Here is a 6,462-nt window from a genome sequence, read left to right on the forward strand (position 1 = left end):
ACCAACTTGAAGGAGAAGTTCCTCCGCAACTCACTGGTTTATATTCGCTTGCACTTCTTAATCTTTCTTACCACAAACTTCGAGGTCATATTCCAGAGGGTTTTCAATTCAACACATTTGAAATTGACAGCTATGTTGGTAACTTGGGACTGTGTGGAAAACCATTGTCCAACAAGTGCGGACATGATAATGTGACACAAGAAGAAGATGAAGAGGAGGATGATGATTACCTTTTTGGTGGTTTTACATGGGAAGCTGTGGTGATTGGATACGGCTGTGGAGTGGTGCCTGCATTTATTGCTGGATACTGGATGTTGCTAGCTAGAAAACCAAAATGGTTTGCTGGTATCATTGCCAGGGAATTGGGCCTCAAGGTCAGGAGGATGGAGATCAAGTGGAGATAAATAAAGATTTGTTTCAATTTGTATTTCATGTCAACCGTCATCCCATGTAATGAATAATTGTGAAATAATATCCAAATTGTGTATGTTATGTGACAATATCTCTGTATTGATACGGAGACATTTTATCTTTTGTCAGAAGACCTTGCCTAAACACCAGGCAAAGAGTGATGTTAAGTTATACTTTCCAATTGCACAAGATTCATCATGTACGATGACATTTGTCTAGGTGAGAGTTTTTGCAATTCATTTGTCTTTTGTTAGCTGATTTTAGTTTGGTGGATGCTGGAATTTGATGTTAGTTCCTTCATGTAATTGACATTGAGTAATTAAATAACTAATTGCATTGCTGGGGATTAGTTTGCTGTTTAGAGGCATGTAGTTTCAATAGTTTTATCTGTTTTATATTGTGATGAGATTGGATTAAAGCTACTTTATGTGTTCATGATATCAAAGATTTTGATGCATTGTTAATGTTAGTTAATGTGACTGTCTTGCTCTGTTCTTAAATCTAATGGGATTCTTGAAAAGTGAAATTTACCCTATCCTGTATCATCATAAAAGGCCGACTTGACTACTTGAGATCCTCTGATCTTCATATAGAGAATAATGTGGATGAGTGTTGGTAAGAAAAATAAAGTGTGGATGAGCTTACCATTCTTAACTTTACTTGCTCGAAATCTATTATCCACTTCCCATTAATATGATAAACTAAATACCAAATAAACAAATAAAAATTATTCTTTAGTAATATAATTTTAACTACTAATGTACCAAAGACCAACACAAAAATTAACAAAGTTGATTAAACTACAGATGTCTCATTCACAAGTAGTCTAACACTATTACATTACATCACAGACTCAAACAACAAAAAACACACACTACTGTGTGTTATTTTCTTGATTTACCACCTTTACATACCCTCCCTTGCAATCCCAAAAAAACCACATTAAATCATGGCTACAATTCCTGTCAGTTTCATCTGGACACTTCTTCCTGGTGGCCCATTTGGTAAAAATTCATATGCGGCCCTTACTGTTGTGATTCTGTCAGATCTTTCATTTGGGCTTTCTTCAAATCTGCATTTTTTGGTTCTAATGGCTGTTGGGTATTTATCTATGATTTTGTTTAGACAGAGATGTGGGCTATGGGTTATCTCATTGGATGGTATGTTTTTAACAAATCAAGAAGATTCTTTTGATTAAATTAATTATGATTTTTAACAAGAACAAAAATTAAGGTGATGTACAAAAGAATTTGGCTACATATCAGAAAGTTTACACTTCCATTATTTGTTTAAGTTTGATAAACACATTATGAAGTTCTAGCCCATTTTCTACCGGGTAGATATTGATCGAATTGGTTTTATTGAAGAAACAAAGTTTGAGAAATTACCTAGAAGTTTCATTGTTCTTTCCTTTTCCTAAAATTGCAGTCCAGCTTCAAAGTAGCTCCCATAGAGTCATTCACATCTTCTTTCGATTCTTAAAGTGCTTCTATTGCAGTCCACATATTAGTAGACATGCTTCAATTCATTTAAAATGACCCCTCTGCACGGAGTCTTTTGAACAACCAGGGTCGGACTTGACTATAAATGCTTCAGACTATCAAAAATAAACTATCAGCTAGCCTAAAATGACCTCTGCATGCTTCAATGTAGCGAATGACTAATTCTCATCATCTTTCCGTTCCTAAAGTCTTTGTCTTCGTCCTCTACTAAAAGTGCTTCTACTGCAGCCCACATAATTTCAAGTTGCTGTATATACCCTGCTAAATTAAATTTTTAAAAAGGATCGACACGCCTTGTCTTTTTCATGCAGGTACCACCACAAATTAGCAGGTATTCAAAATGACAACAGACACCATATTACTTTTCACGTCTAAAAGTAGCTATCAAAGACTCTTTCAAATCCTAAAGTTCTTCGTGTAAAACACTTTGAAGACCAAAACACATTTCTATACCATTTTGTACACTAGATAATTGGTTTTAGTTGAAGAAACAAAGTTTAAAGTAAGTTCAGGAAATTTCATTAGTTCTTTCCTTTTCTTCAAATTGCATTCCAGCATCAAAGTACATAGCTCTCACAAACTCATTCCCATCTCTTTCAGTTCTCAAGTCTTGGCCTTCGTCTTTTACTGCTCTAGATTGGCTTCTATTGCATCCCACACATAACTGGAAAGACTATAATTTGTCTAAAATGACTCTACTTGGGTTCTTATGAAACAGTTTCGGTCTTTGTCTTCTAATGCTCTAAAGTTCTTCTACAATTTATGAAAAGTGAAAGTATTTTGTTGAGATCAGACTATTTGTACATATTAATTTATATTCAAAATAGAACACCATGTATATACACTAAATTCTGCACAGCATACATTGAATTGGTTTTACATAAAGTGACGAATGTTTATGAAAAGTTCAGAGAATTGCATTACTTCTTTCCTGTTCTTGAACATTCCAGCTCCAAAATCCGCTCTCACAGACTCATTCAAAGTCTTGGTCTATGTCTTCTACTACTCTAAGCACCCTTTTATTGAAATAACATTCCATCTTCAAAGTAGTACTCAACTCGTCGACTCATACATTCTCAAAATCTTGGTCTTTCAGTTTTACTGATAATTTTAGCTAAATGTGACTTGACAAATAAAAAAGAAAGGTCAGATTTCAATTATCTAGAGGATGCTTGACGTTAATTTCCCTTGCATAAGCTTTTAATAAGGTTTCTAATAAAATGTTTATCAATTTAACCAACATCAGTGCAAGCTATTTTTTCCTACATCAAGAAGTAAACACTTTCCGAAACACATATATAGCCCATTCTGTGTCGTAGACGTGGGTAGTGCTGAGTATAAATTAGCCAAACCGACCTACACTGCCCAATCCAAACTAACCAAACCGGATTTTACGGTATAAAGAGACATAGCTCTTAAGAAAGTTTAGAAAGTTTGGTTAATTCCTCCTTGTAATTTCCATCCAAATTCAGTGTAGCTAAAGACAAATTCTCATCATCTTTCTATTCCTAAAGTCTTCGTCTTCGTCGTCTACTGCTTTAAAAGTGCTTCTACTCCAGCCCACATATTAGTACACAGACAACAATCCATCTAAAATGACTCCTGTGTATTGAGTCTATCACACCACTAATTATGCAATTTTAGCCCCCATTCTTCCGGTTATCTTGAAAATGATCGACGTTCCAGGTGTACTTGAGGCCAATTGCTTATATTCGAGCCACAAGTGAACCCTTTATATCTTTGTTCTTTTACACATTTTTTCACTAGTTGTCTAAATATACAAATTGTTGAATGTCTACTAATATGTGGACTCCAATAGAAGCAGTACGGTAGCAGACGAAGACTTAGAAGCAGTACAGTAGATGACGGAAATGAAATTTCAAGAAAAGGAAAGAAATACATGAAATTTTATGAACTTTCCTAAAGCTTTGTTTCTTCAAGTAAACTGAATTCAACATCAACGTACAAAGTGGGCTAGAAATGTGTTTCAGTCTTGAAAAGTGTTTACTTCAATGAAAAATAAATTCTATGGCACAAGTAGACATAGGCAGAGATGCCATAATAACCATTTTCTTTGATGGTTCATCCGTTGCCATCGTACATCTTGTTTTATATGAGTCCATGTAGAGGGGTCATTATATGAGTCTATGTAGAGGGGTCATTTTAGATAAATTGTAGTCTTTCTACTAATATTTGAGCACTACAATACGAAGACCAAAGCATGAGAATTGAAACATGACGCGAATGAGTCCGTGAGAGCTACTTTGAAGCTGGATCACAAACTACAGTAGAAAATGGGCTAAAATTGCATAATTAGTGGTGTGATAGACTCATCATTTAGCAATGGTTTCATCAAAAAGTGTTAGTCCTGTTTTTGAATATATAAAATGAATGGGGAATGTGAAAATGAATTTCTAGAAATTTGGAATTTTAAAGATACAAGTAAATACACCAAGTTAATAGTTTCTACTCTAAACACACTAATTTCATGTATAAATTTATTTCATAATAATGATATTTAATTAACATTTTAAGTACATTGTATACTTTAAAATAATAAAAAAATTAATAACTAAAATTTGCACCGGGCCTCCAAAATTATTATCATTGTATAATAATGATCTGTGCCACATGTTTTCATGAAGGCAAAATGAGAATACGTGACTTCCATGTTATGCTGCTGACTCATACACGTGTTTTAATTTTAATATTTTGGATTATTATAAATATTATTCAGATTTTTTATAAATATCTCTCAATTATTGAACTTTATGAATGTCAAAATATATATTTTAATAATCTGAAAAAAGTTTTAGATAAAAAAATTTATTTAATTTGATATTTTAATAAGTAACAAGGGATTTGACTACTACTTGTAACTAGTATTTATTCCTAGATTGATATTTTGATTTTTTTTAAAAACTATTTATGAATGATCTAACATTACGGATGTCAAAATCTATATATTTGAGTTACATAATAAAAAATTAGAAAAAGTAAATATATTTGTTATTTTAACAGTTAACCAGTAGTTTGACCTGTACTTCTTATTATTGTTTAGTCCTATATTGATTCAATTTTTTAAAAATATTTATGAATGATCCAACCGTACAAATGTCAACATATATATTTTTTTGTGATAAGCCAAAATTTTAAGAGAAAAATTTTAGTTTGTTTGTTATTTTAACAATCAACCAATGGTTTAAATAATACTCGTAACTAGTGTTCAGTCACATATTGGTGTTTTGATTTTTTAAAAATATTTATGAATGATCCAACGGATATTCAGATCTATATATTTTTAAAAATATTTTAGTAATAAACGTATTTAGTTTGCTATTTTAACTGTTAACTAGTAGTTTGACCCCTACTTCCTACTAGTGTTTAGTACCATATTGATGTTTCGATTTTTTTTAAAATATTTATGAATGATCCAATCGTACGTATGTCAGTATCTATATATTTTAGTCATATAACAAAATTTTCATAAAAAAATAAATTTATTTGGTTTTCTATTTAATAGTCAATCAGTAGTTTGACAAATACTTTTAACTAGTGTTTAGTCTCATATTAATGTTTTGATTTTTAAAAAATATTTATAAATGATCAAACCGTACGGATGTCAAGATCTATACATTTCAGTGATAAGACAAAATTTTCATAAAAAGTAAATTTATTTTGTTTGTTATTTTAACAATCAGCCAATTGTTTGAATAGTACTTCTAAGTTTTAACTAGTGTTTCGTCTCATATTGATGTTTTGATTTTTTTAAAAAATATTTATGATGATCTAACTGTACAGATGTTAAGATCTATATATTTTAGTGATATGATAAAATATTTAGAAAAAAATAATTGTATTTGGTTTGTTATTTTAACAGTCAACCGGTGGTTTGATCATAAGTTTTTACTTCTGCTCATGCTGGCTCGTGCTCGGATCGGTTTGACTCGGTTCGGTTGTGTTCGATAAAAACTCGTGTTCGGCTCATTAATTAACGAGCTCGAGTTCGAACACGATTTTTTGTTTGTTAAGAAAGTTCGGCCCGGCTCAGTTCGTTAACAAAAATTAAAACTCGGCTAGATTCGACCAAAACTTAGCTCAACTCCGTTGGTGAACAGTTCTCCTTGAACATACTCTTTCTTTATTTATTTTATTTGTCTTGCAATCTAAAAGGAGCATAGTCGAATCACATTATTACGCTGATACTTTTTCATATATTTTCCTTAAGAACCAACAAAAATGATGCCGCCAAATGATAGGAAGAAGGGTTAGTAGTTTGACTCGTGACTTTTGCGTGTTTGTTCAATTATAAAAAAAATGGACGTACACAGAAATTTTATGTCATGTAAATTACCAAAATGAAAAAAAGTAAAATATTTTTATGATATTTTAAAAGTAATCTATTACTTTTAAACATAAAAGTAAGTATTTTTTTTTTCCTTAAATCTCGAATATTTGTTTATGTTAGTAGGATACATGTTTTTTCTACTATAATATGTGTTCAAGTTGTCCTCAGTCTTAGTTTTTGTTCCTCATTTGCATGCTACTT

Source organism: Apium graveolens, chromosome 7, assembly GCF_009905375.1.
Source record: "Apium graveolens cultivar Ventura chromosome 7, ASM990537v1, whole genome shotgun sequence".
NCBI classification, from domain to species: Eukaryota; Viridiplantae; Streptophyta; class Magnoliopsida; order Apiales; family Apiaceae; genus Apium; species Apium graveolens.